The sequence below is a fragment of the Rhinopithecus bieti genome, unplaced genomic scaffold (assembly GCF_001698545.2).
Source record: "Rhinopithecus bieti isolate Rb0 unplaced genomic scaffold, ASM169854v2 scaffold_12689, whole genome shotgun sequence".
NCBI classification, from domain to species: Eukaryota; Metazoa; Chordata; class Mammalia; order Primates; family Cercopithecidae; genus Rhinopithecus; species Rhinopithecus bieti.
Genome location: NW_016807758.1, coordinates 2062724 through 2076415, shown reverse-complemented (window position 1 = coordinate 2076415; position 13692 = coordinate 2062724). Strand labels below are relative to the sequence as shown.

At 39.0% G+C, this 13692-nt stretch overlaps 1 protein-coding gene and 1 pseudogene across 1 annotated transcript in view; one reads left to right on the top strand and one right to left on the bottom strand.

Moving 5' to 3' along the window:
• CCSER2 (coiled-coil serine rich protein 2) overlaps positions 1 to 13692 on the bottom strand; it is a 199473-nt gene that overhangs the window by 129121 nt on the left and 56660 nt on the right.
• On the top strand, positions 2242 to 2658 carry LOC108536724 (60S ribosomal protein L12 pseudogene; annotated as a pseudogene).

Here is a 13692-nt window from a genome sequence, read left to right as displayed (position 1 = left end):
AAAAAAAAAAAAAAAAAAAATTCCTGGATACTTAGAACCCTTAATGAGATTCTTTTAAAGGACAGTAAATTCTTTTATTTATTTATTTATTTATTTATTTATTTGTTTATTTATCTATTTTATTATACTTTAAGTTCTAGGGTACATGTGCATAACGTGCAGGTTTGTTACATATGTATACTTGTGCCATGTTGGTGTGCTGCACCCATCAACTCGTCAGCACCCATCAACTCGTCAGCAGGACAGTAAATTCTTTATCTCTACAAATACACCACATAGTATCATATGTGCTATTTTTTTCTAAATAAACAATGTTTTTACCTTTTCAAATAATTTTGAAATAGATGCTTCTCGAATCTTTAGGATTGAGCTGATCTCAGGATTCTTACAAATCCTTCCAAGATTAGTTGCTGTGCACTTTCATGACTGATTATAATTAAACACTATTACATAAACTGACCATTAAGATAATCTAATTCGGATTCCCTAAAAATCAGAGTTTACACCAAATTTTTGAAATATTGTTTGAAAAAAATGAAGCTTTCAGCTTTCTGCACACTTCCAGTTCCAAGCTTCCATATTAATCACGCTAAATGATCCAGATCTTATAAAGTTTATTACACACAGAAGCATTTTTCATGATTTTTTAATGTCATTCATTTTGATAATAAAGCAGATATATGCCTGGCCAGGCATGGTGGCTCACGCCTGTAATCCCAGCACTTCGGGAGGCCAAGGCAGGTGGATCACTTGAGATCAAAGCTCGAGACCAGCCTGGCCAACATGGTGAAACCCTATTCCACTAAAAAGACAAAAATTAGCTGGGCATGGTGGTGTGTGCCTGTAATCCCAGCTACTCAAAGAATCACTTGAACTCAGGAGGCAGAAGTTGCAGTGAGTTGAAATCGAGATTGCGCCACTGCATTCCAGCATGGGTGACACAGCAGGACTCCATAAAAAAGAAAAAACAAAACAAAACAAAACAGATACATGTTAAGTCTTAGAATATTTATACTGCATCTGTATTATTAAGATTAAGATGTCCCAGATCATCTCCATAAATCCTCCTTCAAATAATCCATGCATTAATGGTGTAGAGGTTTCAGAGTCCAAGTAGGATGAGAAAGACATCAATGTGGAAAAGGATACGGTGACAGAAGTGAAGTGGGTTACAAAGAATGAAGTTAATCAAATAAGAACAGTCATGCACCATATAACAACATTTTGGTCAATGACTGACTGCATATAAAACTGGTCCCTTAAGATTATAATGGAGCTGAAAAATTCCTATTGCCTAGTAACATAATGATGTCGTAACTGTCATAACATCATAGAGCAGTGCATTACCTTTTCTATATTTAGATATGCTTAGATACACAAATATCATTATTGTTATAATTGCCTACAGTATTCAATAAGGTAACATGCTATACAGGTTTGTATCCTAAGAGCAATAGGCTAATACCACACAGCCTAGGTATATAGTAGGCTACAACATCTAAGTTTGTGTAAGTACATTCTATGATGCTTGCACAACAATGGAATTACCTAACACATTTCTCAGAATGTATCTCCATTGTTAAATAATGCATAACTGTACATATTTTAAGCATAATAATGGAAGTCAGGTTTATCACCATCAGAGACGGAGGTTGCAAATATAGAAAGGGAAAAAACTAGAATTGAATCCTGTGGTGTTAGGATGGAACTGGTGGTATTAGTGTGAATTCATGGTTTTCAAAATATATAAATAATGTGGACATATTGATACATGTGTGTGCAAGTATATATGTATATATGTATATTCCCCAGCTCTCATCACTGAAGATGTCTGTGAGCAGCAACTTTTCAACAGCAGTGAACACATCTAGCCCCTAAAACTTGGCCCTGATACAGCATTTCCTAATAAAAAGAACAAGGGCTCTAGGAGAAATCACTCATTCCAGGCCTAGGGAAGAAAAAAATGAAAGATGAGACTAAAATATCTTGTACAAAAGAGCAAGGGAGTGTTCAAAGAATTATGAGAGATAGAAGAAAAAAGCACAGGAGTCTGAAGGAGCACTCACTGGCCAGGAGACTGAAGAGACTAAAGTACATGATAAAACCAACATGTCATTCTAACATGGATCTTTTTACTATAGAAGATATTATTGCCTTCAGTTTTTGTTTCAGAAGAGGCCAAGGTGCAACTCTCTTTGGTTGTACCAAATCCAGGTTCATCTGACACCAGCTGCCTCCACCATGCTGCTCAAGTTCCACTCCAATGATATCAAAGTTGTATATCTTATATCTGAGGTGTACCGAGGTAAAGTCAATGCCATGTCTGCATTGGCCCCCAAGATCGGCCCCCAGGGTCTGTCTCCAAAAAAGGTTGGTGATAATATTGCCAAGGCAACCAGTACCTGGAAGGGTCTGAGAATTACAGTGAAACTGACTATTCAGAATAGACAGGCCCAGATTGATGTGGCACCTTCTCCTTCTGCACTGATCATCAAAGCCCTCAAGGAACCGCCAGGAGACAGAAAGAAACAGGAAAATATTAAACAAGGTGAAAATATCACTTTTGATGAGACTGTCAACATTGCTCGACAGATGGGACACCGATCTTTAGCCAGAGAACTCTCTGGAACCATTAAAGAGATCCTGGGGACTGCTTAGTCTGTGGGCTGCAATGTTGATGGCCGTCACCCTCATAATATCATAGATGACATAAACAGTGGTGTGGCAGAATGGCCAGCTAGTTAAGAAGCACAAAGGAAAATATTTCAATAAAAGATCATTTGACAACTAAAAAAGAAAAGAAAAGAAATTATTGGTCAGATGGAGGAACTTGAATGGGGTCTGAGGATTTGGTGGTAGTAATCTATTCATGTTAATTTCATGATGTAGATGGTTATTCTGTGATTATATAGGAAAATGTTCTTGTTTCCAAGAAATATACATTAAAGCAGGAGTCTCTAACCCCTGGGCCATGGGCCAGTACCACTCTATGGCCAGTTAAGAACTGGGTTGCACAGCAAAAGGTGAGCAGCAGGCAAGTCAGCATTACTGCCTGAGCTCCGCCTCCTGTCAGATCACTAGCAGCAACAGACTCTCATAGGAGAGTGAACCCTACTGTGAACTGTGCACATGAGGGATCTAGGTTGCACACACCTTATGAGAATCTAATGCCTGATGATCTGAGGTGGAAGGGTTTCATCCTAAAACCATCTCCATCTGCACTCCAGTTCATGGAAAAACTGTCTTCCACAAAACCAGTCCCTGGTGGCAGAAAGTTTGGGAATTACTGTATTAAAGTATCTGAAGGCCATAGGGCTTCAGGTAGGAAACTTATGTTTAAATGGCTCAAGGGGCGGGGGGAGTCATTTGTACTTTTTGCTGTCACTTTTTAATAGATACAAGTACACTGGTTTCTGCATCACTTTGTAGAGACCATCAATACCATCTCCCCAACACTTCCCACCACTTCGTGAGTATGAATGAATGGGGAAAATAACACTCTACAGTGGCCTCAGTAGAAAAGATTTTTAAAAGGCTGTTTATTCACAGTGAAAGGACAAATGTAAACAAGGCAAAGTCCAGCCATGAAATAAACTTATGGATCACAAACCAAAATTTGAGACTTTATTCTAACCCAAAGCAATAGAATCTAAACACACATAACTAAGAAACTTAATACTGATGCAGGATGTATGATAAAACCTGAGTTAAAGGGGCATAAGCATCAGAAAATGAGAATTTTACTAAAGAAAAGTCCAGGCCAGGCATGCTGTAATCCCAGCACTTTGGGAGGCCAAGGCGGGCAGATCACGAGGTCAGGAGTTCGAGACCAGCCTGGCCAGCATGGTGAAACCCCATCTCTACAAAAAATTAGCCGGGCATGGTGGCATGTGCCTGTAATCCCAGCTACTCAGGAGACTGAGGCAGGATAATTGCTTGAACCCTGGAGGCGGAGGTTGCTGTGAGCCGAGATCATGTCACTGCACTCCAGGTTGGGTGAAGAGCAAGACTCCGTCTCAAAAAAACGAAAGAAAAGAAAAGTCCAATCCTTGTCTTCAAAATTACTTCAGTGCAGGTATGAAGATCAATACAAAGTAGTATACTACAAACTGAAATAAAGTGCCAAACATAGGAGGCAGCAACTGATTAGAAGTAGGAAGGAAGGAGTAATTAATTCTAACTGGAAAGAACCATTTATCGAGTACCTACACACACTGTCAGTATCACAGCACAGAAAGATGAAAAGAGGCTGTCCTCACGCTGTAACAGGAAGGAGAAAGGCAGAAAACAAAACTAGTGTGCGATTTAAAGTGCTATGGGGTCTCAACATTGAACAGTTAACCCTTAGGTGGAGGGGAGAAAATAAAAGTCTGAATACAGCCTTAAAGGAGGAATAGATGGGAGCATTAAGAAAAATATAAACCATTTCAAATGGTCTTAGCTCGGGAATGTAGGCAAGGTAGCAGTAGTATGAAAAAGGCCCTGAACATGGATACAGGTATTTTTTAGATTTTAGATTCATAATGTGTGAGTTTACTCCATGAACATGTTGCATAGTGGTGAGGTTTGGGCTTCTAGAAACCCATCACCCAAACAGTGAACACTGTACCCAATAGGTAATTTTTCAACTCTTATCCGCCATCCATCCTCCCCACTTCTGAAGTCCCCAGTGTCTATTATTTCCATGTTTACATCCATGTGTACCCACTGTTTAGCTCCTACTTACAAGTGAGAACATGCAGTATATGATATCCTGTTTCTGAGTTATTATACTTAGAATAATGGCCTCCAGCTCTGTCCATGTTGCTACAAAGGATACAGCTTCATACTTCTTCTTTTTTTTTTTTTCCTGGAGAAAGAGTCTCGCTCTGTTGCCCAGGCTGGAGTGCAGTGACATGATCTCAGTTCACTGCAGCCTCCGCCATTGCAGCCTCTGCCCAGGTTTGAGTGATTCTTGGGCCTCAGCCTCCTGAGTAGCTGGAATCGCAGGCATGTGCCACCATGCCTGGCTAATTTTTGTAGTTTTAGTAGAGACAGGGTTTAGCCATGTTGGCCAAGTTGGTCTTGAACTCCTGGTCTCAAGTGATCCGCCTGCCTCAGCCTCCCAAACTGCTGGGATTACAGGCATGAGTCACCAGGCCCAGTCTCAGTTTCATTCTTTTTTATGGTTGCATAGTATTCCATGGTGTATATACACCACATTTTCTTTATCCTATCAACACTAATGGACACTTAAGTTGATTCCATGAATTTGCTACGTTGAGTCCATGACTTTGCCACTTTGATAATTTACATTTATCGTGATAAACATACAAGTGCAGATATCATTTTGATACAGTAACTTCTTTTCCTCTGGGTAGATGTCCAGCAGTGGGACTGCTGGATCAAATGGTAATTCTATTTTTAGTTATTTGCTAAATTTCTGTACTGTTTTCCACAGAGGCTGTACTAATTTTCAGTTTTCATTCCCACCAACAGTGTTATAATTATTCCCCTTTTCTCCACATCCTCACCAACATGTTATTTTTTAACTTTTTAGTAATAGCCATTCTGACTGGTGTGAGATGGCATCTCACTGTGGTTTTGATTTGCATCTCTCTAATGATTAGTGATGTTAAGCTTTTTTTTTATGTCTGTTGGCTGCTTGTATGTCTTCTATTGAAAAATGTCTGTTCATATCCTTTGCCCATTTTTTAAATGGAGTTATATATGTTTTTCTTGTTGAGTTCCTTGTAAATTCTAAATATGGCCACTTTTCAGATGCATGGCTTGGAAATATTTTCTCACGTTCTGTAGGTTGTCTGTTTACCCTGTTGTTTCTTCCACTGTGCAGCAGCTTAATTAAGTCCCATTTGTCTTTGTTTTTGTTGCATTTATTTTTTAGGTCTTAACTCATAAATCTTTTCCCTAAACCAATGTCCAGAAGAGTTTTCCTAGGTTTTTTTCACGGATTTTATAATTTTGGTCTCACATTTAAGCCTTTAATCCATCTTGAGTTAATTTTTGTGCATAATGAGAGACAGGGGTGTGGTTTCATTCTTCTGCACATGACTAGCCAATTTGCCAAGCACCATTTATTGAATAGGGTGTCCTTTCCCTGTTATTTTTGTTGGTTCTGTTGAAGTTCAGTCAGATGTATGCATGTGGCTTTACTTCTTTGTTCTCTATTCTGTTCCATTAATCAGTGTGTCTATTTTTATACCAGTACCATGCTGTTTTGCTTACCACAGCTTTGTAGTATAGTTTGAAGTCAGGTAATGTGATGCCGCCGGCTTTGTTGTTTGCTTAGGATTATTTGGGCTGTTTGGGGTGCTTTTTGCTTCCACATGAATTTTAGGATTGTTTTTTCTAATTCTGTGAAAAGTGATGTTGGTAATTTGATAGGAATTGCCTTGAATCTGTAGATTACTTTGAGTAGTATGGTCATTTTAATGATATTCTTCTAAGCCATAAGAATGAAATATTTCAATTTGTTTGTATCATTTATGATTTATTTCATTAGTGTTTCGTACTTCTCCTTGTAAAGGTCTTTCACCTCCTTGGTTAAATGTATTCCTAGGTGTGTGTGTGTGTGTGTGTGTGTGTGTGTGTGTGTGTGTCTACTGTAAATTGATTTCAGCTCTCAATTTGGTTCTGTTTGAGCACTGATGGTATATGGAAATACCACTAATTTTTGTATATTAATTTGGTATCCTGAAACTTTACTGAAGTTATCAATTCTAAAAGTCTTTTGGAGGAATCTTTAGGGTTTTCTAAGTATAAGATAATATCAACAAACAGATAATTACTTCTTCTTTTATAATTTCGATGGTTTTTATTCTTTCTCTTGCCTGTTTGCTCTGGCTAAAACTATGCTGACAGGAGTGATGGGAGTGGATATCCTTGTCTTGTTCCAGCTCTTAGGGGAAATGCTTTCAACTTTTGCCTATTCAGTATGATGTTGGCTATGGGTTTATCATATGGGGCTCTTATTATTTTCAGGTATGTTCCTTTGATGCCTAGTTTGCTGAGGGTTTTTATCATGAAGGGATGCTGGATTTTATCAAATGTTTTTTCTTCATCTATTGAGATGAACATATGGATTTTGTTTTTAATCTGTTTACGTGGTGAATCACATTTATTGATGTGCGCATGTTGAACCATCTTTGCATTCCTAAAATAAAACCCACTTGATCACGATGAGTTATCTTTTTGGATTTGCTGTTTGATTTCGTTTGCCAGTATTTTGTTGAAGAGTTTTGCATGTATGTTCATCAAGGATACTGGCCAGCAGTTTTCTTCTTTTGTTGTGTCCATGCCAGATTTGGGTACCAGGATGATATTGGTTTCATAAAATGAGTTAAGAAGGAATTCCTCCTCTTCTTCCTTAATTTTTTGGAATAGTTTCATAAGACTGATGCCAGCTCTCTTGTATGCCTGGTAAAATTCGACTGTGAATCTGTCTGGTCCTGGGCTTTTTTAGTTGGTAGTTTTTTTTTAATGATGATTCAGTTTCATTATTCATTATTTTTATTTCTTACTGGATCAATCTTGGGATGTTACGTTTGCAGGAATTTGTCCATTTCCTCTAGGTTTTCTAGTTTGTGCACATACAGATGTTCATAGTAGTCTCTGGTGATCTTTTGTATTTCCATGGTATCAGCTGTAAAATCACCTTTATCATTTCTGATCATGCTTATTTGAATCTTTTTTTCTTGGCTAATCTAGCTGGCAGCCTGTCAATTTTGTTTATCCTTACAAAGAACCAAGTTTTCATTTCACTGATCATTTTTATGATTTTTTAATTTCAATTTCATTTAGTTCTGCTCTGATCTTTGTTATTCAGATACAGATTTAAAGCAACAGCAATATGATCTCACTAGAGTTTAATGAAAACAGTTTGACAGTAGTATAATACTGTTAAATAAAGTAAAAAACTAGCAAAATGTAGAGAAGGTGCAACCACCTGAGATAGTACATGTGAATACACGTTAGAAAGATTAAAGCATCTCGGCCAGGTACGGTGGCTCACGCTTGTAATTCCAGTACTTTGGGAGGCTGAGGTGGGCAGACCTTGAGGTCAGGAGATAACTAACCTCAAGGTCAAGATAACTAATCTTAAGGTCAAGAGATACCTAAAAGATAGCTCCTTGACGTCAGGAGCTAACATGGTGAAACCCCAATTTTACTAAAAAAACACAAAAAATTAGCCGGGTGTGGTGGCGGGCACCTATAGTCCCCGCTACACAGGAGGCTGAGGCAGGAGACTGGCATGAACCTGAGCTTGCAGTGAACCAAGATCGCACCACTGCACTCCAGTCTGGGTTAGAGAGAGAGATGCTGTCTCAAACAGGGAAAAAAAAAAAAAAAAAAGATTAAAGCATCTCTGGTCTCTTCCTTAGAGTAAAATAACCCAAGCTAAGTAAAATGTCACAGATACAAAATTAGAGAGCAATTAAAAACTTCCTAAATTCATTCTAAAACTCAAAACCAAATAAGGCAAATAAAAGCCAGGTTTGATCTTTTATACTCTTCTTTTATATTTTGGACTGGAGAAATTCCGAATTTCAGTGCAAATAATCTGGGGAACCCATATACCCACACAAACACTGCTAAGAATATTATGACATTCAGCAGACATTTAAATCTCAATAAAGTCTAGCTACATCAATCACAAGGTAGAAACCCAAATCTAGACAGCTCTCCCCTTAGTAAAACACAGATAAAGAAATGTAAATAAAATGTGTTAGCCTCATGAAAATGAAGGCATAACTACTTGTTGGTGTGTCAAAAGCATTCAAGCAAGTTTTGGGATCTACCTTTTAAAGTGAACAAGAATCTCATTTAAATAAGGAGTTAAACTTGCCCACTATGTGAAGATAAGGCAAGACTGATAAAATGAATATAAGGCCAGATACTTTCAGTGATGATCTGATTCAAACACTTCTTTGGGCCTCCTATAAAAATCATTCCAAAAATAAAGGTCCTCCATGTGATGATTTAAAATTATCACCTCCTATATATTTTAGTGTTAGAAAATCAATCATAATGACATTGTAGTTCAACTATTCTTCAATGAGAGCTCTCATATTCGTCATAGCATTGCTGCAAAGAAGATTCTGAGTAGGACTCACTGTGTTTACAAGAGAAAAAAATGTTTTTGCCTAAGATTGTGCACATACAATGATTATAATATTTATCAGAAAAAGCTATATTTAATCTTCAAGAAAGTTAAATATCAGTTAAAAGTTTATTAAGTCCAAAAATTCTGAGTTATCCTGAGCAGATATAAGGCTAAAAATCAAGATCACTAGACTGAGAGTGTAACAAGTTGTAAACTACTTCCCAACCTATCTGTGCCAATTTACTCAACTCCTCTAGAATTCATCCTAGTCTGAAACCAAAGGTAGTAGGTAGTCCATAGCTATTTCAAAGGATTAATATAAAAGATGCTATCATGAAGTAAACAAAGATAACTTCATATCAGTACCTGTGTCAGGAGTCCCCAAGCCCACTCCCAAGATAGACAATTCACTAAGAGGAGTCAAAGGATTCAGCATACAGTAATATTAACAACTAAGATTTATTCCAGCAGAAGGATACAAAGCAAATTAAAAAAGTAAAAGGCACATGGGGCAAAATCAGGAGTAAGCATCCCAGAGTCCTCTCTCAATGGAGTTACACAGGATGTGATGTGCTTAATTCCTCTAGCAACCAGTTGTGACAATACATGCAAAGAATGCAAAGTCTTGTCCACGATGAATGTTCTTTTTTTTTTTTTCTTTTGTTTCTTTTTCTTTGAGAAAGTCTTGCTCTGTCACCCAGGCTGGAGTGCAATGGCATGATCTTGGCTCACTGCAACCTCTGCCACCCGGGTTCAAGCAATTCTCCTATCTCAGCCTCCCGAGTAGTTGGGACTACAGGCAGGCGCCACCACGTCTGGCTAATTTTTGTATTTTTAGTAGAGACAGGATTTCACCATATTGGTCACGCTGGTCTTGAACTCCTGACCTCAGGTGATCCACCGGCCTCAGCCTCCCAAAGTGCTGGGATTACAGGCATGAGTCATTGCACCCAGCCCACCATGGATATTTTTAAGAAATTCGGCACCCAAGGTTTCACTGGGGGATGGTCTTGTGGGTACCCTCTGCCTCACACATACCAAAATTCTACACTCCCAGGAGGAAAGGTGTTCAGCATAAATCATATTATCTGGCAAACAGTTTAGGCACAGCAAACCTACCGTGCTCTTATCATTTATGAAAAGTTTTATAGCACTGTAAGGAACTGTTTACCAGCCAAGGGCCAAACTTTCAAGTGGGTTATCTAAGAAGAAGCAATCTTAGACCTGCGACATTAATTCTTTTCTGTATAGTACCCCAAGTATATTGTGGAAGAATATTAATGAGTGTAAATTATTGTGCCTAATACCAACTTCAGATGGACTGAAGTCTTAAATGTAAAACAAAACAATTAGAAAACAAAATAACAAGCACCTGTTGAGCTCCTGTTACATCCCTGGCATTAATAAGTACTTTATATATATGACCTCGTTTAATGTTCATAGTAATCCCATGAGTTAGTCAGAGATGATACTCAAAATACTCAACAACCAGTATCACAAGGGAATCACATGACTGTCATACCATTCAGGCATAGACTTTCTAACATCAGCCCTGGAGGTGGGTACAATTATCATCCATATTTTTAAAAAAGGAATACAGAGAGGCCGGGCGTGGTGGCTCATGCCTGTAATCCCAGCACTTTGGGAGGCCGAGGAGGGCAGATCATGAGGTCAGGAGATCGAGACCATCCTGGCTAACACGGTGAAACTCTGTCTCTACTAAAAATAGAAAAAAAATTGCCTGGCATGGTGGCGGGCACCTGTAATCCCAGCTACTCAGAAGGCTGAGGCAGGAGAATGGCATGAACCCAGGAAGGCGGAGCTTGCAGTGAGCCGAGATCGCGCCACTGTACTCCAGCCTGGGTGACAGAGCTAGACTCTGTCTCCAAAAAAAAAAGAAAAAAAAAAAAGGAACACAGAGAATCCAAGGAGACACAGCTAGTACATGATAGAGGTGGAGTTTTAACTTAGCTTGTTCTGGAGCCCTGGCTCTTAATCATTATGCCATAACACTTCTCTATAAACAAAATACCTATATGGCCTTAGGAGGGAAAGGGTGTCTTACACACACATGCATACATGAGCATGTGAAGCAAAAACCATGAAGAAAAACATTACTAAATTTAATTGTCAAAATTGAAAAGTATGAATGGTAAAAAGATACAAAAAACAAAACGGAAGCCATGGGCTCAGAGAAGATTATCTGCAACACATTTAACAAGAATTAAATTCCAACCACATAAAAAAACTTTTCCATATCAATAAGAAAAATGGCAAAACCCAATTGAAAAATCAGTGAAGTAAAAATTTACATAAAAGGAAACGAAACAGCCAGTAAAATACGTGAAAAAAATGACAAAATCAATAATGGTATAAATGTAAATTAAAATTATGTATCATCTCACACTCACCAAACTGATTAAAATGTTGAAGTCAGATGACAACTTATGGGGTTCAGATGAGGAGTGACAGAAATTCTCACCCTCTACTGGAAGGTATACACTGGTAGGACCTTTTTAGGGAGAAGTTTGATAATATCATTAAAGTTGAAAATACACTATTCCTAGTTTTATATCTTAGGAATGCTATTGCTAGGTTTATATCCTAAAGAAACTGACTTATATGATCAAAGAGAACTGAATCCGAATGTTCACTGCTACACCATGTAGACATTAGTATTAGCAATAAAGAATAACTGAAAAGTAGATTAGCAGGGGAACAGAGAAAAATCCTGGTATATTCAAATGACAGAATATTATAAAGTAATAAATATGAATTAGAACTACACATATACACACAAAAAAAAATGAGTTAAAAAAAGAACCTGTAGAATATTATGTATCACTTACCTAAGTTGTAAAACACATACAAAATCATACTGTATATTGTTCATGGATATATAAACGCATTAAGGAAAATGGCCTATACAACATGCCTTAGAATTCATAATTTTAAAACAAGGCACGTAAAAAGAAACTAACTGCTATATTTACTACTAGGGTGTTTACAGAATGCATTCTTTCCCAAATAATACAGGTTTCTCTTTATGAGAATTCATTCATATGCCAGAGAAGGGAGAAAGGCTAAAATCAATTATCTAGTTTCCATGTCAAAACTTTGGAAAAAAAAAAACAAATTAAACTAAAGAAAAGTAGAAGGGATTTTAAAACGTCCTGGGGGGCGGAGCAAGATGGCCTAATAGGAACAGCTCCAGTCTCCAGCTCCCAGCCCGATCGACACAGAACATGGGTGATTTCTGCATTTTCAACTGAGGTACAGGGTTCATCTCATTAGGGAGTGCCGGACAATTGGTGCTGATCAGCTGCTGCAGACCGACCAGTGAGAGCTGAAGCAAGGCGAGGCATCCCCTCACCTGAGAAGCGCAAGGGGGAAGGGAATCCCTTTTCCCAGCCAGGGGAACTGAGACACACAACACCTGTTAAATCGGGTAACTCCCACCCCAATACTGCGCTTTACCAAGGGTCTTAGCAAATGGCACACCAGAAGATTATATCCCACACCTGGCCGGGAGGGTCCCACGCCCACCAAGCCTCCCTCATCGCTAGCACAGCAGTCTGTGATCTAACTGCAAGGCAGCAACGAGGCTGGGGGAGGGGCGCCCACCATTGCTGAGGCTTAAGTAGGTAAACAAAGCCGCTGGGAAGCTCGAACTGGGTGGAGCCCACAGCAGCTCAAGGAGGCCTGCCTGTCTCTGTAGACTCCAACTCTGGGGACAGGGCACAGCTAAACAAAAAGCAGCAGAAACCTCTGCAGATGCAAACGACCCTGTCTGACAGCTTTGTAGAGAGCAGTGGATCTCCCAACACGGAGGTTGAGATCTGAGGACGGAAAGACTGCCTGCTCAAGTCAGTCCCTGACCCCTGAGAAGCCTAACTGGGAGACACCCCCGACTAGGTGCTGAACGACACCCCACACCTCACGTGGCAGGGTACACCCCTGAGACAAGCTTCCAAAGCAAGAATCATACAGGTACACAGGCTGTTCAGCAGTATTCTATCTTCTGCAGCCTCTGCTGCTGATACCCAGGGTCTGGAGTGGACCTCAAGCAATCTCCAACAGACCTACAGCTGAGGGTCCTGACTGTTAGAAGGAAAACTATCAAACAGAAAGGACACCCACACCAAAACCCCATCAGTACATCACCATCATCAAAGACCAAAGGCACATAAAACCACAAGGATAGGGAAAAAGCAGGGCAGAAAAGCTGGAAATTCAAAAAATAAGAGCACATCTCCCCCTCCAAAGGAATGCAGCTCATCGCCAGCAACGGATCAAAGCTGGATGGAGAATGACTTTGACGAGATGAGAGAAGAAGGCTTTAGTCCATCAAACTTCTCAGAGCTAAAGGAGGAATTACGTACCCAGTGCAAAGAAACTAAAAATCTTGAAAAAAGAATGGAAGAATGGATAACTAGAATAATCAATGCAGAGAAGGCCATAAATGAACTGGCAGATATAAAAACCATGACACAAGAAATACATGACAAATGCACAAGCTTCAGTAACCAACTCGATCAACTGGAAGAAAGAGTATCAGTGATTGAGGATCAAATGAATGAAATGAAGCA